We start from the raw sequence: 25,000 nt of genomic DNA on the forward strand, positions 1-25,000 counted from the left end.
CATTGTACTTCGTTCCGTTACGTATTGCTTAGTCTATATAGTCTATATCTATAGTCGATTGTATTTAACAACTAAGGAAGACCTTCTCCCTGACTCCCAAACCTCGGCCTGGTCATGGTCCCGCCTGGTCGCTTGGTCCGCCTGGTCGCTTGGTCCGCCTGGTCCGCCTGGTCCGCTTGGTCCGCCTGGTCCGCCTGGTCCGCCTGGTCCGCTTGGTCGCTTGGTCCGCCTGGTCCGCTTGGTCCGCCTGGTCCGCTTGGTCCGCCTGGTCCGCTTGGTCCGCCTGGTCCGCCTGGTCCGCTTGGTCCGTCTTGGTCCGCCTGGTCCGCCTGGTCGCCTGGTCCGCTTGGTCGCCTGGTCGCTTGGTCCGCCTGGTCCGCCTGGTCCGCTTGGTCCGCCTGGTCGCTTGGTCCGCCTGGTCCGCCTGGTCCGCTTGGTCGCCTGGTCGCCTGGTCGCTGGTCGCTTGGTCCCGCCTGGTCGCCTGGTCCGCCTGGTCGCTTGGTCCCGCCTGGTCCGCCTGGTCCGCTTGGTCCGCCTGGTCCGCTTGGTCCGCCTGGTCCGCTTGGTCCGCCTGGTCCGCCTGGTCGGCTTGGTCCGCTTTGACGCGTTCCTAGAAGTCTGGTGATGTTGCGCCTCGGGGCTTAGAAACTCTGTGATTTAACCTTGGATTAGTGGAGAAAATGCCCTCTTTTTCCTTTTGTTGTCACTCCTGTTGGTTCCCCATGTCGGGGTTCATGCTCTCTGATTGGCTCAAAGTCAAGTTGTTGGCTACCAGGATCGAAAGCTTGATGTCACGGGTGCAGACCTATTGGTCGCGGGTGGCAGTTTTTTTGGGCTACTATTAAGTGCACCCGGCCCACGTAAAAATAGAGATATTTAACTGTAACCTGCTGCTGCTGACTATCAGACAGTGAACAGCTTGTTACTGAGTGAGTGTGAGACTACTGTTTACCAGCAGACTATTTAGATTGGTCATTATGGAGACTACTGTTTACCAGTAGACTATTTAGATGGTCATTATGGAGACTACTGTTTACCAGTTGTGGGTAGATGTCACGTTCTGACCTTAGTTCCTTGGATTTATCTTTGTTTTAGTATGGTCAGGACGTGATTTGGGTGGGTTGTCTATGTTCCCTCTTCTATGTTGTGTTTTGCGTTTGGCCTGGTATGGTTCTCAATCAGAGGCAGGTGTCGTTAGTTGTCTCTGATTGAGAATCATACTTAGGTAGCCTTTTCCCACTTGTGTTTCGTGGGTGTTTATTTTCTGTGTGTTCCACACGGAACTGTTTCCTGGGTGTTTATTTTCTGTGTGTTCCACACAGAACTGTTTCCTAGTGTTTATTTTCTGTGTGTTCCACACGGAACTGTTTCCTGGTGTTTATTTTCTGTGTGTTCCACACGGAGACTGTTTCCTGGGTGTTTATTTTCTGTGTTCCACACGGAACTGTTTCCTGGGTGTTTATTTTCTGTGTGTTCCACACCCGGAACTGTTTCCCTGGGTGTTTATTTTCTGTGTGTTCCACGGGAACTGTTTCCTGGGTGTTTATTTTCTGTGTGTTCCACACAGAACTGTTTCCTGGGTGTTTATTTTCTGTGTGTTCCACACGGAACTGTTTCCTGGGTGTTTATTTTCTGTGTGTTCCACACAGAACTGTTTCCTGGGTGTTTATTTTCTGTGTGTTCCACACAGAACTGTTTCCTGGGTGTTTATTTTCTGTGTGTTCCACACGGAACTGTTTCCTGGGTGTTTATTTTCTGTGTCTGTGTTCCACACGGAACTGTTTCCTGGGTGTTTATTTTCTGTGTCTGTGTTCCACACGGAACTGTTTCCTGGGTGTTTATTTTCTGTGTGTTCCACACGGAACTGTTTCCTGGGTGTTTATTTTCTGTGTGTTCCACACGGAACTGTTTCCTGGGTGTTTATTTTCTGTGTGTTCCTGGGTGTTTTATTTTCTGTGTGGAACTGTTTCCTGGGTGTTTATTTTCTGTGTGTTCCACACGGAACTGTTTCCTGGGTGTTTATTTTCTGTGTGTTCCACACAGAACTGTTTCCTGGGTGTTTATTTTCTGTGTGTTCCACACGGAACTGTTTCCTGGGTGTTTATTTTCTGTGTCTGTGTTCCACACGGAACTGTTTCCTGGGTGTTTATTTTCTGTGTGTTCCACACGGAACTGTTTCCTGGGTGTTTATTTTCTGTGTGTTCCACACGGAACTGTTTCGGTTGGTTATTTCACGTGTCCTTTATTGTTTTGTTTCAGTGTTCGCTTGTTTTAATAAAGAGCATGAACACGTACCACGCTGCGCCTTCGTCCTTCGATCCTTACCCCTTTTCCTCGTCAGAGGAAGACAGCCGTTACAGTAGACTATTTGGATTGGTCTTTACGGGAGACTCCTGTTTACAATAAAACATATTAACTGATATAATGGCTACAAAGCATTGGAAAATGACTTTAGGCGCACTAGAGCTCTTTAGATAAATGATCTCAGAGGTGGTTTAAAGTCAACTACATTCAAATGTCGACTTTTCTTATGGATAACCGCATCAAGTGTGTTGTACTCAGTTGGAGCCCTGCGAGAGTAGAACTTTGAAATGGAAGTTACAGAACTCCCTCACGTGCTTCTGTTCTGGGAAAATGTCCACAATTAAAAGGACATTAAATGTGGAGAATCATTGGCTACATTAGCATCTGTTGGCTATTAATTTATATACCATTCCAGGCTACAGCAGCGTAACATTTTATACAATAAATATGTTGAAATGACGATACAGCTGGCAAACAGATTTAATACATAGCATTTGACTGGGTTTTTAGTTGTGGCCTCGTGTTATTATGCCCTTGTTAATGGCCATGTTTAGTTAATGTCAAGGCTCAGGATAAGACCCAGATGCAGACTGTATTACAGAAGCAGGGGGCAGGCAAACGACAGGTTGAGATTCCCTGTCCACTTTTCATCACTCAAACTCTCCTGTCAAATGTATCTATAGCACATACAAAAGACAACTCCTCTCTTGGATAAATGTGCCAACTCCTCTCTTGCTGAGATAGTTTTTTGGGCTAGTTTTCAGGCCTTGCTGGTAGGTTTTCAGAGGTCATTGGGCTAGTTTTCAGGCCTTGCGGGTAGGTTTTCAGAGGTCATTGGGCTAGTTTTCAGGCCTTGTGGGTAGGTTTTCAGAGGTCATTGGGCTAGTTTTCAGGCCTTGCGGGTAGGTTTCAGAGGTCATTGGGCTAGTTTTCAGGCCTTGCGGGTAGGTTTTCAGAGGTCATTGGGCTAGTTTTCCAGGCCTTGCGGGTAGGTTTTCAGAGGTCATTGGGCTAGTTTTCAGGCCTTGCGGGTAGGTGTTCAGAGGTCATTGGGCTAGTTTTCAGGCCTTGTGGGTAGGTTTTCAGGGTCATTGGGCTAGTTTTCAGGCCTTGCGGGTAGGTTTTCAGAGGTCATTGGGCTAGTTTTCAGGCCTTGCGGGTAGGTTTTCAGAGGTCATTGGGCTAGTTTTCAGGCCTTGCGGGTAGGTTTTCAGAGGTCATTGGGCTAGTTTTCAGGCCTTGCGGGTAGGTTTTCAGAGGTCATTGGGCTAGTTTTCAGGCCTTGCGGGTAGGTGTTCAGAGGTCATTGGGCTAGTTTTCAGGCCTTGCGGGTAGGTGTTCAGAGGTCATTGGGCTAGTTTTCAGGCCTTGAGGGTAGGTTTTCAGAGGTCATTGGGCTAGTTTTCAGGCCTTGTGGGTAGGTTTTCAGAGGTCATTGGGCTAGTTTTCAGGCCTTGCGGGTAGGTTTTCAGAGGTCATTGGGCTAGTTTTCAGGCCTTGTGGGTAGGTTTTCAGAGGTCATTGGGCTAGTTTTCAGGCCTTGCGGGTAGGTTTTCAGAGGTCATTGGGCTAGTTTTCAGGCCTTGCGGGTAGGTTTTCAGAGGTCATTGGGCTAGTTTTCAGGCCTTGTGGGTAGGTTTTCAGAGGTCATTGGGCTAGTTTTCAGGCCTTGCGGGTAGGTTTTCAGAGGTCATTGGGCTAGTTTTCAGGCCTTGCGGGTAGGTTTTCAGAGGTCATTGGGCTAGTTTTCAGGCCTTGCGGGTAGGTTTTCAGAGGTCATTGGGCTAGTTTTCAGGCCTTGCGGGTAGGTTTTCAGAGGTCATTGGGCTAGTTTTCAGGCCTTGCGGGTAGGTGTTCAGAGGTCATTGGGCTAGTTTTCAGGCCTTGCGGGTAGGTGTTCAGAGGTCATTGGGCTAGTTTTCAGGCCTTGAGGGTAGGTTTTCAGAGGTCATTGGGCTAGTTTTCAGGCCTTGTGGGTAGGTTTTCAGAGGTCATTGGGCTAGTTTTCAGGCCTTGCGGGTAGGTTTTCAGAGGTCATTGGGCTAGTTTTCAGGCCTTGCGGGTAGGTGTTCAGAGGTCATTGGGCTAGTTTTCAGGCCTTGCGGGTAGGTGTTCAGAGGTCATTGGGCTAGTTTTCAGGCCTTGAGGGTAGGTTTTCAGAGGTCATTGGGCTAGTTTTCAGGCCTTGTGGGTAGGTTTTCAGAGGTCATTGGGCTAGTTTTCAGGCCTTGCGGGTAGGTTTTCAGAGGTCATTGGGCTAGTTTTCAGGCCTTGTGGGTAGGTTTTCAGAGGTCATTGGGCTAGTTTTCAGGCCTTGCGGGTAGGTTTTCAGAGGTCATTGGGCTAGTTTTCAGGCCTTGTGGGTAGGTTTTCAGAGGTCATTGGGCTAGTTTTCAGGCCTTGCGGGTAGGTTTTCAGAGGTCATTGGGCTAAAAATTTTAGCTGGACCTGGCAACACTGTTGGCCACTGACGAGTATTGCGATTCTACAAGTAGAAATGGCAGGTTTGTTGCTGCTTGGTCAGCACGCAGCAGGAACGACCTCCTACTGTTATAATTACTTATTGGCAGTCTATCGGCAGGGAGCTTCTCGGTCTGTTTTATGCTTAAGGCAGGGACGTGTAGAGAGAGGTGTGTGGTCTGAATAACTGTCAGCAGAAATGGCCTATTTACAATATCTATTACAGGCTGATGATGTTGAGATGTGTTGCTTTCCACTCTTTGTTTCTTTCTGTCATTGTACAGGCGGAAAACTCAGCATGGAGCCTCATGTTTGCGTAGTTTTGTTGTTTTCAGATCCTACAGCTATGTTTTAACTCTGGAATATGTCCCAATTGGCACCCTATTCCCTATATAGTGCCCTACTTTTGACCAGAAGTAGTGCATTAAATACATAACAGGGTGCCATTTGGGAAATATTCTCTGTTTCGTAACGTTATAATAAACTTGTAAATTCCAGTGTGTGGAAGAAAATACAGTAGTTCAGTTTGTGGGGTTCCCTCCCTAAAGGGAAGCTCTATACAGTAGTTCAGTTTGTGGGTATTCCCTCCCTAAAGGGAAGCTCTATACAGTAGTTCAGTTTGTGGGGTCCCCTCCCTAAAGGGAAGCTCTATACAGTAGTTCAGTTTGTGGGGTCCCCTCCCTAAAGGGAAGCTCTATACAGTAGTTCAGTTTGTGGGGTTCCCTCCCTACAGGGAAGCTCTATACAGTCGTTCAGTTTGTGGGGTTCCCTCCCTAAAGGGAAGCTCTATACAGTAGTTCAGTTTGTGGGGTTCCCTCCCTACAGGGAAGCTCTATACAGTAGTTCAGTTTGAGGGTTCCCTCCCTAAAGGGAAGCTCTATACAGTAGTTCAGTTTGTGGAGTACCCTCCCTAAAGGGAAGCTCTATAAAGTAGTTCAGTTTGTGGGGTCCCCTCCCTAAAGGGAAGCTCTATACAGTAATTCAGTTTGTGGGGTTCCCTCCCTAAAGGGAAGCTCTATACAGTAGTTCAGTTTGTGGGGTCCCCTCCCTAAAGGGAAGCTCTCTAGACAGTAGTTCAGTTGGTGGGGTTCCCTCCCTAAAGGGAAGCTCTATACAGTAGTTCAGTTTGTGGGGATCCCTCCCTAAAGGGAAGCTCTATACAGTAGTTCAGTTTGTGGGGTCCCCTCCCTAAAGGGAAGCTCTATACAGTAGTTCAGTTTGTGGAGTTCCCTCCCTAAAGGGAAGCTCTATACAGTAGTTCAGTTTGTGGGGACACCTCCCTAAAGGGAAGCTCTATACAGTAATTCAGTTTGTGGGGTTCCCTCCCTAAAGGGAAGCTCTATACAGTAGTTCAGTTTGTAGGGGTACCCTCCCTAAAGGGAAGCTCTAGACAGTAGTTCAGTTGGTGGGGTTCCCTCCCTAAAGGGAAGCTCTATACAGTAGTTCAGTTTGTGTGGTTCCCTCCCTACAGGGAAGCTCTGTACAGTAGTTCAGTTTGTGGGTTCCCTCCCTAAAGGGACGCTCTATACAGTAGTTCAGTTTGTGGGGTTCCCTCCCTAAAGGGAAGCGCTATACAGTAGTTCAGTTTGTGGGGTCCCCTCCCTAAAGGGAAGCTCTATACAGTAATTCAGTTTGTGGGGTTCCCTCCCTAAAGGGAAGCTCTATACAGTAGTTCAGTTTGTGTGGTTCCCTCCCTAAAGGGACACTCTGTACAGTAGTTCAGTCTGTGGGGTTCCCTCCCTAAAGGGAAGCTCTATACAGTAGTTCAGTTTGTGTGGTTCCCTCCCTAAAGGGACACTCTGTACAGTAGTTCAGTCTGTGGGGTTCCCTCCCTAAAGGGAAGCTCTATACAGTAGTTCAGTTTGTGGGGTTCCCTCCCTAAAGGGAAGCTCTATACAGTAATTCAGTTTGTGGGGTTCCCTCCCTAAAGGGAAGCTCTATACAGTAGTTCAGTTTGTGGGGTCCCCTCCCTAAAGGGAAGCTCTATACAGTAGTTCAGTTTGTGGGGTCCCCTCCCTAAAGGGACACTCTATGCAGTAGTTCAGTCTGTGGGGTTCCCTCCCTAAAGGGACACTCTATACAGTAATTCAGTTTGTGGTGTTCCTTCCCTAAAGGGAAGCGCTATACAGTAGTTCAGTTTGTGGGGTCCCCTCCCTAAAGGGAAGCTCTATACAGTAATTCAGTTTGTGGGGTTCCCTCCCTAAAGGGAAGCTCTATACAGTAGTTCAGTTTGTGTGGTTCCCTCCCTAAAGGGAAGCTCTGTACAGTAGTTCAGTCTGTGGGGTTCCCTCCATAAAGGGACACTCTATACAGTAGTTCAGTTTGTGGGGTTCCTCCCTAAAGGGACACTCTGTACAGTAGTTCAGTCTGTGGGGTTCCCTCCCTAAAGGGAAGCTCTATACAGTAGTTCAGTTTGTGGGGTTCCCTCCCTAAAGGGAAGCTCTATACAGTAATTCAGTTTGTGTGGTCCCCTCCCTAAAGGGAAGCTCTATACAGTAGTTCAGTTTGTGGGGTCCCCTCCCTAAAGGAAGCTCTATACAGTAGTTCAGTTTGTGGAGTCCCCTCCCTAAAGGGACACTCTATACAGTAGTTCAGTCTGTGGGGTTCCCTCCCTAAAGGGACACTCTATACAGTAATTCAGTTTGTGGTGTTCCTTCCCTAAAGGGAAGCTCTATACAGTAATTCAGTTTGTGGGGTTCCCTCCCTAAAGGGAAGCTCTATACAGTAGTTCAGTTTGTGGGGTCCCCTCCCTAAAGGGAAGCTCTATACAGTAGTTCAGTTTGTGGGGTCCCCTCCCTAAAGGGACACTCTATGCAGTAGTTCAGTCTGTGGGGTTCCCTCCCTAAAGGGACACTCTATACAGTAGTTCAGTTTGTGGGGTCCCCTCCCTAAAGGGACACTCTATACAGTAGTTCAGTTTGTGGGGTTCCCTCCCTACAGGGAAGCTCTATACAGTAGTTCAGTTTGTGGGGTTCCCTCCCTAAAGGGACACTCTATACAGTAATTCAGTTTGTGGTGTTCCTTCCCTAAAGGGAAGCTCTATACAGTAATTCAGTTTGTGGGGTTCCCTCCCTAAAGGGAAGCTCTATACAGTAGTTCAGTTTGTGGGGTCCCCTCCCTAAAGGGACACTCTATACAGTAGTTCAGTCTGTGGGGTTCCCTCCCTAAAGGGACACTCTATACAGTAGTTCAGTTTGTGGGGTCCCCTCCCTAAAGGGACACTCTATACAGTAGTTCAGTTTGTGGGGTTCCCTCCCTACAGGGAAGCTCTATACAGTAGTTCAGTTTGTGGGGTTCCCTCCCTACAGGGAAGCTCTATACAGTCGTTCAGTTTGTGGGGTTCCCTCCCTAAAGGGAAGCTCTATACAGTAGTTCAGTTTGTGGGGTTCCCTCCCTACAGGGAAGCTCTATACAGTAGTTCAGTTTGAGGGTTCCCTCCCTAAAGGGAAGCTCTATACAGTAGTTCAGTTTGTGGAGTACCCTCCCTAAAGGGAAGCTCTATACAGTAGTTCAGTTTGTGGGGTCCCCTCCTAAAGGGAAGCTCTATACAGTAATTCAGTTTGTGGGGTTCCCTCCCTAAAGGGAAGCTCTATACAGTAATTCAGTTTGTGGGGTTCCCTCCCTAAAGGGAAGCTCTAGACAGTAGTTCAGTTGGTGGGGTTCCCTCCCTAAAGGGAAGCTCTATACAGTAGTTCAGTTTGTGGGGATCCCTCCCTAAAGGGAAGCTCTATACAGTAGTTCAGTTTGTGGGGTTCCCTCCCTAAAGGGAAGCTCTATACAGTAGTTCAGTTTGTGGGGTCCCCTCCCTAAAGGGAAGCTCTATACAGTAGTTCAGTTTGTGAGGACCCCTCCCTAAAGGGAAGCTCTATACAGTAATTCAGTTTGTGGGGTTCCCTCCCTAAAGGGAAGCTCTATACAGTAGTTCAGTTTGTGGGGTCCCCTCCCTAAAGGGAAGCTCTAGACAGTAGTTCAGTTGGTGGGGTTCCCTCCCTAAAGGGAAGCTCTATACAGTAGTTCAGTTTGTGTGGTTCCCTCCCTACAGGGAAGCTCTGTACAGTAGTTCAGTTTGTGGGTTCCCTCCCTAAAGGGACGCTCTATACAGTAGTTCAGTTTGTGGGGTTCCCTCCCTAAAGGGAAGCGCTATACAGTAGTTCAGTTTGTGGGGTCCCCTCCCTAAAGGGAAGCTCTATACAGTAATTCCGTTTGTGGGGTTCCCTCCCTAAAGGGAAGCTCTATACAGTAGTTCAGTTTGTGTGGTTCCCTCCCTAAAGGGAAGCTCTGTACAGTAGTTCAGTCTGTGGGGTTCCCTCCATAAAGGGACACTCTATACAGTAGTTCAGTTTGTGGGGTTCCCTCCCTAAAGGGACACTCTGTACAGTAGTTCAGTCTGTGGGGTTCCCTCCCTAAAGGGAAGCTCTATACAGTAGTTCAGTTTGTGGGGTTCCCTCCCCTAAAGGGAAGCTCTATACAGTAATTCAGTTTGTGGGGTTCCCTCCCCTAAAGGGAAGCTCTATACAGTAGTTCAGTTTGTGGGGTCCCCTCCCTAAAGGGAAGCTCTATACAGTAGTTCAGTTTGTGGAGTCCCCTCCCTAAAGGGACACTCTATACAGTAGTTCAGTCTGTGGGGTTCCCTCCCTAAAGGGACACTCTATACAGTAATTCAGTTTGTGGTGTTCCTTCCCTAAAGGGAAGCGCTATACAGTAGTTCAGTTTGTGGGGTCCCCTCCCTAAAGGGAAGCTCTATACAGTAATTCAGTTTGTGGGGTTCCCTCCCTAAAGGAAGCTCTATACAGTAGTTCAGTTTGTGTGGTTCCCTCCCTAAAGGGAAGCTCTGTACAGTAGTTCAGTCTGTGGGGTTCCCTCCATAAAGGGACACTCTATACAGTAGTTCAGTTTGTGGGGTTCCCTCCCTAAAGGGACACTCTGTACAGTAGTTCAGTCTGTGGGGTTCCCTCCCTAAAGGGAAGCTCTATACAGTAGTTCAGTTTGTGGGGTTCCCTCCTAAAGGGAAGCTCTATACAGTAATTCAGTTTTGTGGTCCCCTCCCTAAAGGGAAGCTCTATACAGTAGTTCAGTTTGTGGGGTCCCCTCCCTAAAGGGAAGCTCTATACAGTAGTTCAGTTTGTGGAGTTCCCTCCCTACAGGGAAGCTCTATACAGTAGTTCAGTTTGTGGGGTTCCCTCCCTAAAGGGACACTCTATACAGTAATTCAGTTTGTGGTGTTCCTTCCCTAAAGGGAAGCTCTATACAGTAATTCAGTTTGTGGGGTTCCCTCCCTAAAGGGAAGCTCTATACAGTAGTTCAGTTTGTGGGGTCCCCTCCCTAAAGGGAAGCTCTATACAGTAGTTCAGTTTGTGGGGTCCCCTCCCTAAAGGGACACTCTATACAGTAGTTCAGTCTGTGGGGTTCCCTCCCTAAAGGGACACTCTATACAGTAGTTCAGTTTGTGGGGTCCCCTCCCTAAAGGGACACTCTATACAGTAGTTCAGTTTGTGGGGTTCCCTCCCTAAAGGGAAGCTCTATACAGTAGTTCAGTTTGTGGGGTTCCCTCCCTAAAGGGACACTCTATACAGTAGTTCAGTCTGTGGGGTTCCCTCCCTAAAGGGACACTCTATACAGTAATTCAGTTTGTGGTGTTCCTTCCTAAAGGAAGCTCTATACAGTAGTTCAGTTTGTGGGGTCCCCTCCCTAAAGGGACACTCTATACAGTAGTTCAGTCTGTGGGGTTCCCTCCCTAAAGGGACACTCTATACAGTAGTTCAGTTTGTGGGGTCCCCTCCCTAAAGGGACACTCTATACAGTAGTTCAGTTTGTGGGGTTCCCTCCCTACAGGGAAGCTCTATACAGTAGTTCAGTTTGTGGGGTCCCCTCCCTAAAGGGAAGCTCTAGACAGTAGTTCAGTTGGTGGGGTTCACTCCCTAAAGGGAAGCTCTATACAGTAGTTCAGTTTGTGTGGTTCCTCCCTACAGGGAAGCTCTGTACAGTAGTTCAGTTTGTGTGGTTCCCTCCCTACAGGGAAGCTCTGTACAGTAGTTCAGTTTGTGGGTTCCCTCCCTAAAGGGACGCTCTATACAGTAGTTCAGTTTGTGGGGTTCCCTCCCTAAAGGGAAGCGCTATACAGTAGTTCAGTTTGTGGGGTCCCCTCCTAAAGGGAAGCTCTATACAGTAATTCAGTTTGTGGGGTTCCCTCCTAAAGGGAAGCTCTATACAGTAGTTCAGTTTGTGTGGTTCCCTCCCTAAAGGGAAGCTCTGTACAGTAGTTCAGTCTGTGGGGTTCCCTCCATAAAGGGACACTCTATACAGTAGTTCAGTTTGTGGGGTTCCCTCCCTAAAGGGACACTCTGTACAGTAGTTCAGTCTGTGGGGTTCCCTCCCTAAAGGGACACTCTATACAGTAGTTCAGTTTGTGGTGTCCCCTCCCTAAAGGGACACTCTATACAGTAGTTCAGTTTGTGGGGTTCCCTCCCTACAGGAAGCTCTATACAGTAGTTCAGTTTGTGGGGTCCCCTCCCTAAAGGGACACTCTATACAGTAGTTCAGTCTGTGGGGTTCCCTCCCTAAAGGGACACTCTATACAGTAATTCAGTTTGTGGTGTTCCTTCCCTAAAGGGAAGCTCTATACAGTAGTTCAGTTTGTGGGGTACCCTCCCTAAAGGGACACTCTATACAGTAGTTCAGTTTGTGGGGTCCCCTCCCTAAAGGGACACTCTATACAGTAGTTCAGTCTGTGGGGTTCCCTCCCTAAAGGGACACTCTATACAGTAGTTCAGTTTGTGGGGTTCCCTCCCTACAGGGAAGCTCTATACAGTAGTTCAGTTTGTGGGGTCCCCTCCCTAAAGGGACACTCTATACAGTAGTTCAGTCTGTGGGGTTCCCTCCCTAAAGGGACACTCTATACAGTAGTTCAGTTTGTGGGGTCCCTCCCTAAAGGGACACTCTATACAGTAGTTCAGTTTGTGGGGTTCCCTCCCTACAGGGAAGCTCTATACAGTAGTTCAGTTTGTGGGGTCCCCTCCTAAAGGGAAGCTCTATACAGTAGTTCAGTCTGTGGGGTTTCCTCCCTAAAGGGACACTCTATACAGTAGTTCAGTCTCTATACAGTAGTTCAGTCTCTATACAGTAGTTCAGTCTCCATACAGTAGTTCAGTCTCTATACAGTAGTTCAGTCTCTATACAGTAGTTCAGTCTCTATACAGTAGTTCAGTCTCTATACAGTAATTCAGTCTCTATACAGTAGTTCAGTCTCTATACAGTAGTTCAGTCTCTATACAGTAGTTCAGTCTCTATACAGTAGTTCAGTCTCTATACAGTAGTTCAGTCTCTATACAGTAGTTCAGTCTCCATACAGTAGTTCAGTCTCCATACAGTAGTTCAGTCTCTATACAGTAGTTCAGTCTCTATACAGTAATGCAGTCTCTATACAGTAGTTCAGTCTCTATACAGTAGTTCAGTCTCTATACAGTAATGCAGTCTCTATACAGTAGTTCAGTCTCTATACAGTAGTTCAGTCTCTATACAGTAGTTCAGTCTCTATACAGTAGTTCAGTCTCTATACAGTATAATGTGACGTCCAGTGATATAGACCGTCATAAACAGAGATGGCGTCTGGACTTTATATTTATAAAGTATATATATATATATACTTTTCAGCTTCAAATCAGCTCCACAGTTTTCTCTTTCTCCTGAAATAAGTTGTGGGCCCTGTAGAAGAATCATCAGATATTTTATGCTCTTATGCTCTACTCTTTTTTATTCAATTTTCCAGGAACGTTTCATGACAGTTATTTGTTCATTTCGTTCAGTTATGGACTCTTCTCTTCTCTCTGTGCAGCCATCTGGACCAGTCGACCACCTGGCTGGACCCTCGTAAGGCCCTCCTACAGATGAACCAGGCCCCTCCCACCAGCCCAGTACCAGTCCAGCAGCAGAACATCATGAGCCCAGCTAGTGGTCAGGACACACACACACACACACGCACACACACACACGCACACGCACACGCACGCACACACACGCACGCACGCAGCTGACAACATAGGGGGTTCTTTTGTAGCATTCAAGGGCTTAAATCAAATCAAATCAAATGTATTTATAAAGCCCTTCGTACATTAGCTGATATCTCAAAGTGCTGTACAGACACCCAGCGTAAAACCTCAAACAGGTTTCTTCCTAGGTTTTGGCCTTTCTAGGGAGTTTTTCCGAGCCACCGTGCTTCTACACCTGCATTGCTTGCTGTTTGGGGTTTTAGGCTGGGTTTCTGTACAGCACTTTGAGATATCAGCTGATGTACGAAGGGCTATATAAATACATTTGATTTGATTTGATCAGATTTGAAACAGCAAGCAATGCAGGAAAAACTCCCTAGAAAGGCCAAATCCTAGGAAGAAACCTAGAGAGGAACCGGGCTATGTGGGGTGGCCAGTCCTCTTCTGGCTGTGCCGGGTGGAGATTATAACAGAACATGGCCAAGATGTTCAAATGTTCATAAATGACCAGCATGGTCAAATAATAATAATCACAGGCAGAACAGTTGAAACTGGAGCCTCAGCACAGTCAGGTGGACTGGGGACAGGAAGGAGTCATCATGCCAGGTAGTCCTGAGGCATGGTCCTAGGGCTCAGGTCCTCCGAGAGAGAGAGAGAATTAGCGAGAGCATACTTAAATTCACACCGGATAGGACAGGAGAAGTACTCCAGATATAACAAACTGACCCTAGCCCCCCGACACATAAACTACTGCAGCATAAATACTGGAGGCTGAGACAGGAGGGGTCCGGAGACACTGTGGCCCCATCCAAGGACACCCCCGGACAGGGCCAAAAAGGAAGGATATAACCCCACCCAATTTGCCAAAGCACAGCTAGATATCCCCACTAGAGGGATATCTTCAACCACCAACTTATCATCCTGAGACAAGGCCGAGTATAGCCCACAAAGACCTCCGCCATGGCACAACCCAAGGGGGTGCCAACCCACACAGGAAGATCACATCAGTGACTCAACCCACTCAAGTGACGCACCCCTCCTAGGGACAGTATGAAAGAGCCTAGTAAGCTAGTGACTCAGCGCCTGTAATAGGGTTAGAGGCAGAGAATCACAGTGGAGAGAGGGGAACCGGCCAGGCAGAGACAGCAAGGGCTGTTCGTTGCTCCAGAGCCATTTCGTTCACCTTCACACTCCTGGGCCAGACTACACTCAATCATATGACCCACTGAAGAGATGAGTCTTCAGTGTCTCCACTTCTGGCCTGCTCGCCTCCCTGCCACTGAGGAAGTACAGTTCCCGCTCAGCCCAGTCAAAACTGTTCGCTGCTCTGGCCCCCAATGGTGGAACAAACTCCCCTCACGACGCCAGGACAGCGGAGTCAATCACCACCTTCCGGAGACACCTGAAACCCCACCTCTTTAAGGAATACCTAGGATAGGATAAGTAATCCTTCTCACCCCCCCTTTAAGATTTAGATGCACTATTGTAAAGTGACTATTCTACTGGATGTCATAAGGTGAATGCACCAATTTGTAAGTCGCTCTGGATAAGAGCGTCTGCTAAATGACTTAAATGTAAATGTAAAATGTCTTCAATAAAGACTTAAAGGTCGAGACTGAGTCTGTGTCTCTCACAAGGGGAGGCAGACCATTCCATAAAAATGGAGCTCTAGAGGAGAAGTCCTTGCCTCCAGCTGCTTGCTTAGAAATTCTAGGGACAGTAAGGAGGCCTGCGTCTTGTGACCGTAGCTAACATGTAGGTATGTATGGCAGGACCAAATCGGAAAGATAGGTAGGAGCAAGCCCATGTAATGCTTTGTATGTTAGCAGTAAAACCTTGAAATCAGCCCTTGCCTTAACAGGAAGCCAGTGTAGGGAGGCTAGCACTGGAGTAATATGATCAATTTATTTGGTTCTAGTCAGGATTCTAGCAGCCGTATTTAGCACTAACTGAAGTTTATTTAGTGCTTTATCCGGGTAGCCGGAAAGTAGAGCATTGCAGTAGTCTAACCTAGAAGTAACAAAAGCATGGATTAATTTTTCTGCGTAATTTTTGGACAGAAAGTTTCTGATTTTTGCAATGTTTGGGGCTTCACCATGTTTCATTGAAATGTACAATAGTGGTCCTAAAACGGAACTTTGAGGAACACCTGGAATTTACAGTTGATTTGTCAGAGGACAAACCGTTCACAGAGACAAATTGATATCTTTCCGACAGATACGATCTAAACCAGGCCAGAACTTGTCCGTATAGACCAATTTTCCAATCTCTCCAAAAGAATGTGTTGATCAGTGGTATCAAAAGCAGCACTAAGGTCTAGGAGCACGAGGACAGATGCAGAGCCTCGGTCTGACGCCATTAAAGGCCATTTACCACCTTCACAAGTGCAGTCTCAGTGCTAGTGATGGGGTCTAAAACCAGACTGATAGGAAAAATAGGATGATCGAGCAGCAGTAAGGGCTCTTCGGTACTGCACGGTACTGTCTTTCTAAGCTAGTCGGAAGAGTTCCAGTTTGGTGTGGCGCCATTTCCGTTCCAATCTTCTGAAGCTTGCTTCAGAGCTCGGGTATTTTCTGTATACCAGGGAGCTAGTTTCTTATGAGAAGTGTTTTTAGTTTTTAGGGGTGCAACTGCATCTAGGGTATTGCACAACGTTTAATTGAGTTCCTCAGTTAGGTGGTTAACTGATTGTTGTCCTCTGACGTCCTTGGGTAGGGCAGAGGGAGTCTGGAAGGGCATCAAGGAATCTTTGTTGTCTGTGAATTTATAGCACAACTTTTGATGCTCCTTGGTTGGGGTCTGAGCAGATTATTTGTTGCGATTGCGAACGTAATAAAATGGTGGTCCGATAGGAAAAACCTTAAGATTCACAACATTTATTCCATGGGACAAAACTAGGTCCAGAGTATGACTGTGACAGTGAGTAGGTCCAGAGACATGTTGGACTAAACCCACTGAGTCGATGATGGCTCCGAAAGCCTTTTGGAGTGGGTCTGTGGACTATTCCATGTGAATATTAAAGTCACCAAAGATTAGAATATTATCTGCTATGACTACAAGGTCCGACAGGAATTCAGGAAACTCAATGAGGAACGCTCTATATGGCCCAGGAGGCCTGTAAACAGTAGCTATGAAAAGTGATTCAGTCGGCTGCATAGATTTCATGACTGGAAGCTCAAAAGACGAACATTTTGTTTTCTTTTTTGTAAATTGAAATTTGCTATCGTAAATGTTAGCAACACCTCCGCCTTTGCGGGATGCGCAGGTTTATGGTCACTAGTGTAGCCAGGAGGTGAGGCCTCATTTAAAACAGTAAATTCATCAGGCTTAAGCCATGTGTCAGTCAGGCCAATCACATCAAGATTATGATCAGTGATTAGTTCATTGACTATAACTGCCTTGGAAGTGAGGGATCGAACATTAAGTAGCCCTATTTTGAGATGTGAGGTATCACGATCTCTTTCAATAATGGCAGGAATGGAGGAGGTCTTTATTCTAGTGAGATTGCTAAGGCGAACACCGCCATGTTTAGTTTTGCCCAACCTAGGTCGAGGCACAGACACGGTCTCAATGGGGATAGCTGTGCTGACTACACTGACTGTGCTAGTGGCAGACTCCACTAATCTGGCAGGATGGCTAACAGCCTGCTGCCTGGCCTGCACCGTATCTCATTTTGAAGCCAGAGGAGTTAGAGCCCTGTCTATGTTGGTAGATAAGATGAGAGCACCCTCCAGCTAGGATGGAGTCCGTCACTCCTCAACAGGCCAGGCTTGGTCCTGTTTGTGGGTGAGTCCCAGAAATAGGGCCAGTTATCTACAAATTATATATTTTGGGAGGGGCAGTAAACAGTTTTCAACCAGCGATTGAGATGTGAGACTCTGCTGTAGAGCTCATCACTCCCCCTGACTGGGAGGGGGCCAGAGACAATTACTCGATGCCAACACATCTTTCTAGTTGATTTACAGGCTGAAGCTATGTTGCGCTTGGTGACCTCTGACTGTTTCATCTTAACATGACTCTAGTCAGTGAGCTGTCTCAGTTGGTGTCCTAGTGGAATTTGCCCAAGGTGGGTTGAGAGAGGTAGAATGAGACTATTTCTAGGTGGGTTAAGAGAGAGGTAGAACTAGACTATTCATAGGTGGGGTTAGAGATAGGTAGAACTAGACTATTCCTATTTGGGGTAAGAGAGAAGTAGAACTAGACTATTCCTATATGGGGTTAGAGATAGGTAGAACTAGACTATTCCTATTTGGGGTAAGAGGGAAGTAGAACTAGACTATTCCTAGGTGGGGTTAGAGAGAGGTAGAACTAGACTATTCATAGGTGGGGTTAGAGAGAGGTAGAACTAGACTATTCATAGGTGGGGTTAGAGAGAGGTAGAATGAGACTATTCATAGGTGGGGTTAGAGAGAGGTAGAACTAGACTATTCATAGGTGGGGTTAGAGAGAGGTAGAATGAGACTATTCATAGGTGGGGTTAGAGAGAGGTAGAACTGGACTATTCCTAGGTGGGGTTAGAGAGAGGTAGAATTAGACTATTCCTAGGTGGGGTTAGAGAGAGGTAGAATGAGACTATTCATAGGTGGGGTTAGAGAGAGGTAGAACTAGACTATTCATAGGTGGGGTTAGAGAGAGGTAGAATGAGACTATTCATAGGTGGGGTTAGAGAGAGGTAGAACTAGACTATTCCTATTTGGGGTTAGAGAGAGGTAGAATGAGAATATTCCTATTTGGGGTTAGAGAGAGGTAGAACTAGACTATTCCTATTTGGGGTTAGAGAGAGGTAGAATGAGACTATTCATAGAATATAATAATAATAATATATGCCATTTAGCTGACGTTTTTATCCAAAGCGACTTACAGTCATGTGTGCATACATTCTACGTATGGGTGGTCCCAGGAATCGAACCCACTACCCTGGCGTTACAAGCGCCATGCTCTACCAACTGAGCCACAGAAGGACCACACTCTCTCTAACCCCATAGGTGGGGTTAGAGAGAGGTAGAATGAGAGTATTTCTAGGTGGGGTTGGAGAGAGGTAGAACTAGACTATTCCTATTTGGGGTTAGAGAGAGGTAGAACTAGACTATTCCTATTTGGGGTTAGAGAGAGGTAGAACGAGACGACAGAGACAGAAGTCATGTTAGTGAACCAACTGAGACAGCTCACTAACTAGAGTCATGTTAGTGAATCAACTGAGACAGTTCACTGACTAGAGTCATGTTAGTGAACCAACTGAGACAGCTCACTGACTAGAGTCATGTTAGTGAACCAACTGAGACAGCTCACTGACTAGAGTCATGTTAGTGAACCAACTGAGACAGCTCACTGACTAGAGTCATGTTAGTGAACCAACTGAGACAGCTCACTGACTAGAGTCATGTTAGTGAACCAACTGAGACAGCTCACTGACTAGAGTCATGTTAGTGAACCAACTGAGACAGCTCACTGACTAGAGTCATGTTAGTGAACCAACTGAGACAGCTCACTGACTAGAGTCATGTTAGTGAACCAACTGAGACAGCTCACTGACTAGAGTCATGTTAGTGAATCAACTGAGACAGTTCACTGACTAGAGTCATGCCCAGCCGCAGCCTAATCTCCCTGTGTATGTGCCTGTCTCTCTCAGGTCCTCTCCCTGACGGCTGCTCATAGTTAGGTTCTGGACACCCTGCCTGCCCAGTCTAATCTCCCTGTGTATGTGCCTGTCTCTCTCAGGTCCTCTCCCCTGACGGCTGCTCATAGTTAGGTTTTGAACACCCTGCCTGCCCAGCCGCAGCCTAATCTCCCTGTGTATGTGCCTGTCTCTCTCAGGTCCTCTCCCCTGACGGCTGCTCATAGTTAGGTTCTGGACACCCTGCCTGCCCAGTCTAATCTCCCTGTGTATGTGCCTGTCTCTCTCAGGTCCTCTCCCTGACGGCTGGGAACAGGCCGGCACCTCTGAGGGAGAGATCTACTACATCAACCACAAGAACAAAACCACCTCCTGGCTCGACCCACGCCTCGAGCCGTGCTACAGTGAGATAACACACACCTCTCAGTTCTGTCATGTTCACCTCGCAGTTATGTCATATTCACCTCTCAGCCTGTCATGTTCACCTCTCAGCCTGTCATATTCACCTCTCAGCCTGTCATATTCACCTCTCAGCCTGTCATATTCACCTCTCAGCCTGTCATATTCACCTCTCAGCCTGTCATGTTCACCTCTCAGCCTGTCATATTCACCTCTCAGCCTGTCATATTCACCTCTCAGCCTGTCATATTCACCTCTCAGCCTGTCATGTTCACCTCTCAGCCTGTCATGTTCACCTCTTAGCCTGTCATATTCACCTCTCAGCCTGTCATGTTCACCTCTTAGCCTGTCATATTCACCTCTCAGCCTGTCATATTCACCTCTCAGCCTGTCATGTTCACCTCTCAGCCTGTCATATTCACCTCTCAGCCTGTCATGTTCACCTCTCAGTCTGTCATATTCACCTCTCAGCCTGTCATATTCACCTCTTAGCCTGTCATGTTCACCTCTCAGCCTGTCATATTCACCTCTCAGCCTGTCATATTCACCTCTTAGCCTGTCATATTCACCTCTCAGTCTGTCATATTCACCTCTCAGCCTGTCATATTCACCTCTTAGCCTGTCATGTTCACCTCTCAGCCTGTCATATTCACCTCTCAGCCTGTCATATTCACCTCTTAGCCTGTCATATTCACCTCTCAGCCTGTCATGTTCACCTCTCAGTCTGTCATGTTCACCTCTCAGTCTGTCATATTCACCTCTCAGCCTGTCATGTTCACCTCTTAGCCTGTCATATTCACCTCTTAGCCTGTCATATTCACCTCTCAGCCTGTCATATTCACCTCTCAGCCTGTCATGTTCATCTCTCAGCCTGTCATGTTCACCTCTCAGCCTGTCATATTCACCTCTTAGCCTGTCATATTCACCTCTCAGCCTGTCATATTCACCTCTCAGCCTGTCATATTCACCTCTCAGCCTGTCATATTCACCTCTCAGCCTGTCATATTCACCTCTCAGCCTGTCATATTCACCTCTCAGCCTGTCATATTCACCTCTCAGCCTGTCATGTTCACCTCTCAGCCTGTCATATTCACCTCTCAGCCTGTCATATTCACCTCTCAGCCTGTCATATTCACCTCTCAGCCTGTCATATTCACCTCTCAGCCTGTCATGTTCACCTCTCAGCCTGTCATATTCACCTCTCAGCCTGTCATATTCACCTCTCAGCCTGTCATATTCACCTCTCAGCCTGTCATATTCACCTCTCAGCCTGTCATATTCACCTCTCAGCCTGTCATATTCACCTCTCAGCCTGTCATGTTCACCTCTCAGCCTGTCATATTCACCTCTCAGCCTGTCATGTTCACCTCTCAGCCTGTCATATTCACCTCTTAGCCTGTCATATTCACCTCTTAGCCTGTCATGTTCACCTCTCAGCCCGTCATATTCACCTCTCAGCCTGTCATATTCACCTCTCAGCCTGTCATGTTCACCTCTCAGCCCGTCATATTCACCTCTCAGCCTGTCATATTCACCTCTCAGCCTGTCATGTTCACCTCTCAGCCTGTCATGTTCACCTCTCAGCCTGTCATATTCACCTCTCAGCCTGTCATATTCACCTCTCAGCCTGTCATATTCACCTCTCAGCCTGTCATATTCACCTCTCAGCCTGTCATATTCACCTCTCAGCCTGTCATATTCACCTCTCAGCCTGTCATATTCACCTCTTAGCCTGTCATATTCACCTCTCAGCCTGTCATATTCACCTCTCAGCCTGTCATATTCACCTCTTAGCCTGTCATATTCACCTCTCAGCCTGTCATGTTCACCTCTCAGTCTGTCATGTTCACCTCTCAGTCTGTCATATTCACCTCTCAGCCTGTCATGTTCACCTCTCAGCCCGTCATATTCACCTCTCAGCCTGTCATATTCACCTCTCAGCCTGTCATATTCACCTCTCAGCCTGTCATATTCACCTCTCAGCCTGTCATATTCACCTCTCAGCCTGTCATATTCACCTCTCAGCCTGTCATATTCACCTCTCAGCCTGTCATATTCACCTCTTAGCCTGTCATATTCACCTCTCAGCCTGTCATATTCACCTCTCAGCCTGTCATATTCACCTCTTAGCCTGTCATATTCACCTCTCAGCCTGTCATGTTCACCTCTCAGTCTGTCATGTTCACCTCTCAGTCTGTCATATTCACCTCTCAGCCTGTCATATTCACCTCTCAGCCTGTCATATTCACCTCTCAGCCTGTCATATTCACCTCTTAGCCTGTCATATTCACCTCTCAGCCTGTCACTTTACAGTGACATGGGTCCTATTTCTGGGTTAAACTCTAGTAACGACTCTTTATTACCTCTCCTGAGGGGGAAAATGCGTTGTTGTGCCCTCTTCACGACTGTCTTGTCCCGTTGTTGTGCCCTCTTCACGACTGTCTTGTCCCGTTGTTGTGCCCTCTTCACGACTGTCTTGTCCCGTTGTTGTGCCCTCTTCACGACTGTCTTGGTAATAGAGTTTAGTTGTTCTTTAGGTTAGCCCGTAGTTCATGCTGGACTCATGAGTAAACTCACTTTAATTCAATATCCAGTGACGAGTCAGACTATGCCATCTTTCTAATCACATTTCAACATCTTCTCTGGGTTCACTGCTACTACAAGGACTTTACAGAGTCTGGAGAAGAGCAGCATTAACATGTTACAGGAGACCCACGTCATTCCCAAGGGATTCCATATAGTTCATCCTGTTCGGTTTGGGCAACACACACAGCTAACCCTATAGTCCAGAACTCGGACCTTCGTCTTGGTGTCAGGACTAGCCGTTAGCCATTTTAGTGTTTCAGCAACAGCTGAGTTAGCCGTTAGCTAATCCTTTGGACTGTTCATGTGAGAGGTCAGTAGTGCTGCTGTAGCCATTGGTGGGCTGGGGCGTTGGACTGGTGATCTGGTGAAAGGTACCTGTGTGTGTGTACCTGGTGTGTATGTACCTGGTGTGTGTACCTGGTGTGTGTGTACCTGGTGTGTGTGTACCTGGTGTGTGTGTACCTGGTGTGTATGTACCTGTGTGTGTGTGTACCTGGTGTGTATGTACCTGGTGTGTGTGTACCTGGTGTGTGTGTACCTGGTGTGTGTGTACCTGGTGTGTATGTACCTGGTGTGTATGTACCTGGTGTGTGTGTACCTGGTGTGTGTGTACCTGGTGTGTGTGTACCTGGTGTGTGTACCTGGTGTGTATGTACCTGTGTGTGTACCTGGTGTGTATGTACCTGGTGTGTATGTACCTGGTGTGTGTGTACCTGGTGTGTATGTACCTGGTGTGTGTGTACCTGGTGTGTGTGTACCTGGTGTGTGTGTGTACCTGGTGTGTATGTACCTGGTGTGTATGTACCTGGTGTGTGTGTGTACCTGGTGTGTATGTACCTGGTGTGTGTGTGTACCTGGTGTGTGTGTACCTGGTGTGTGTGTACCTGGTGTGTGTGTACCTGGTGTGTGTACCTGGTGTGTATGTACCTGGTGTGTATGTACCTGGTGTGTATGTACCTGGTGTGTGTGTACCTGGTGTGTGTGTACCTGGTGTGTATGTACCTGGTGTGTATGTACCTGGTGTGGTGTGTATGTACCTGGTGTGTGTGTACCTGGTGTGTGTGTACCTGGTGTGTGTGTACCTGGTGTGTATGTACCTGGTGTGTGTGTACCTGGTGTGTGTGTACCTGGTGTATATGTACCTGGTGTGTATGTACCTGGTGTGTATGTACCTGGTGTGTGTGTACCTGGTGTGTGTGTACCTGGTGTGTGTGTACCTGGTGTGTATGTACCTGGTGTGTATGTACCTGTGTGTGTACCTGTGTGTGTGTACCTGGTGTGTGTGTACCTGGTGTGTGTGTACCTGGTGTGTGTGTACCTGGTGTGTATGTACCTGGTGTGTGTGTACCTGGTGTGTATGTACCTGGTGTGTGTGTACCTGGTGTGTATGTACCTGGTGTGTGTGTACCTGGTGTGTGTGTACCTGGTGTGTATGTACCTGGTGTGTGTGTACCTGGTGTGTATGTACCTGGTGTGTATGTACCTGGTGTGTGTGTACCTGGTGTGTGTGTACCTGGTGTGTGTGTACCTGGTGTGTATGTACCTGGTGTGTATGTACCTGGTGTGTGTACCTGGTGTGTTTGTACCTGGTGTGTGTGTACCTGGTGTGTGTGTACCTGGTGTGTGTGTGTACCTGGTGTGTGTGTACCTGGTGTGTATGTACCTGGTGTGTATGTACCTGGTGTGTGTGTACCTGGTGTGTATGTACCTGGTGTGTGTGTACCTGGTGTGTATGTACCTGGTGTGTATGTACCTGGTGTGTGTGTACCTGGTGTGTATGTACCTGGTGTGTGTGTACCTGGTGTGTGTGTACCTGGTGTGTGTGTACCTGGTGTGTATGTACCTGGTGTGTGTGTACCTGGTGTGTATGTACCTGGTGTGTGTGTACCTGGTGTGTATGTACCTGGTGTGTATGTACCTGGTGTGTATGTACCTGGTGTGTATGTGCCTGGTGTGTATGTACCTGGTGTGTATGTACCTGGTGTGTATGTACCTGGTGTGTGTGTACCTGGTGTGTATGTACCTGGTGTGTGTGTACCTGGTGTGTATGTACCTGGTGTGTATGTACCTGGTGTGTGTGTACCTGGTGTGTATGTACCTGGTGTGTGTGTACCTGGTGTGTGTGTACCTGGTGTATATGTACCTGGTGTGTATGTACCTGGTGTGTATGTACCTGGTGTGTGTACCTGGTGTGTATGTACCTGGTGTGTATGTACCTGGTGTATATGTACCTGGTGTGTATGTACCTGGTGTGTATGTACCTGGTGTGTGTGTACCTGGTGTGTATGTACCTGGTGTGTATGTACCTGGTGTGTGTGTACCTGGTGTGTATGTACCTGGTGTGTATGTACCTGGTGTGTATGTACCTGGTGTGTATGTACCTGGTGTGTGTGTACCTGGTGTGTATGTACCTGGTGTGTGTGTACCTGGTGTGTATGTACCTGGTGTGTATGTACCTGGTGTGTATGTACCTGGTGTGTATGTACCTGGTGTGTGTGTACCTGGTGTGTATGTACCTGGTGTGTGTGTACCTGGTGTGTGTGTACCTGGTGTGTGTGTACCTGGTGTGTGTGTACCTGGTGTGTATGTACCTGGTGTGTGTACCTGGTGTGTATGTACCTGTGTGTGTGTACCTGGTGTGTATGTACCTGGTGTGTATGTACCTGGTGTGTATGTACCTGGTGTGTGTGTACCTGGTGTGTATGTACCTGGTGTGTGTGTACCTGGTGTGTGTGTACCTGGTGTGTGTGTACCTGGTGTGTATGTACCTGGTGTGTGTGTACCTGGTGTGTGTGTACCTGGTGTGTATGTACCTGGTGTGTGTGTACCTGGTGTGTGTGTACCTGGTGTGTGTGTACCTGGTGTGTGTGTACCTGGTGTGTATGTACCTGGTGTGTGTATACCTGGTGTGTGTGTACCTGGTGTGTATGTACCTGGTGTGTGTGTACCTGGTGTGTGTGTACCTGGTGTGTATGTACCTGGTGTGTGTGTACCTGGTGTGTGTGTACCTGGTGTGTGTGTACCTGGTGTGTGTGTACCTGCTGTGTATGTACCTGGTGTGTGTGTACCTGGTGTGTGTGTACCTGGTGTGTGTGTACCTGGTGTGTGTGTACCTGGTGTGTATGTACCTGTGTGTGTGTACCTGGTGTGTGTGGTGAGTTGGACCGATTATGATTTTTCAACGCCGATAACTTTACCAATTATTGGAGGACCAAAAAAAGGCGATCCCGAATAATCAGACAATTTTTTGGTATTTATTTGTAATAATGACAATTAGAACAATACTGAATGAACACAGACCACACACTAATCCAATACCCAGATTTGACCGACCAGACACTAATCCAATACCCAGATGTGACCGACCAAACACTAATCCAATACCCAGATGTGACCGACCAAACACTAATCCAATACCCAGATGTGACCGACCAGACACTAATCCAATACCCAGATGTGACCGACCAGACACTAATCCAATACCCAGATGTGACCGACCAGACACTTCTGATAAGGACCAGTTTGTCTTTTTTCTCACCATTGACCTTTTCATATTGATCATATGACCTTTCTATGTTCTTAACCCTTTCTATCACATGTCCGTAACCCTTTCTATCACATGTCCCTAACCCTTTCTATCACATGTCCCTA

At 47.4% G+C, this 25,000-nt stretch overlaps 1 pseudogene; it reads left to right on the forward strand.

Moving 5' to 3' along the window:
* Positions 1-723: 723 nt before the first annotated feature.
* The window catches only part of LOC127925570 (transcriptional coactivator YAP1-like), a 26,634-nt pseudogene continuing 2,357 nt past the window's right edge, over positions 724-25,000 (forward strand).

Source organism: Oncorhynchus keta, unplaced genomic scaffold, assembly GCF_023373465.1.
Source record: "Oncorhynchus keta strain PuntledgeMale-10-30-2019 unplaced genomic scaffold, Oket_V2 Un_contig_5855_pilon_pilon, whole genome shotgun sequence".
NCBI classification, from domain to species: Eukaryota; Metazoa; Chordata; class Actinopteri; order Salmoniformes; family Salmonidae; genus Oncorhynchus; species Oncorhynchus keta.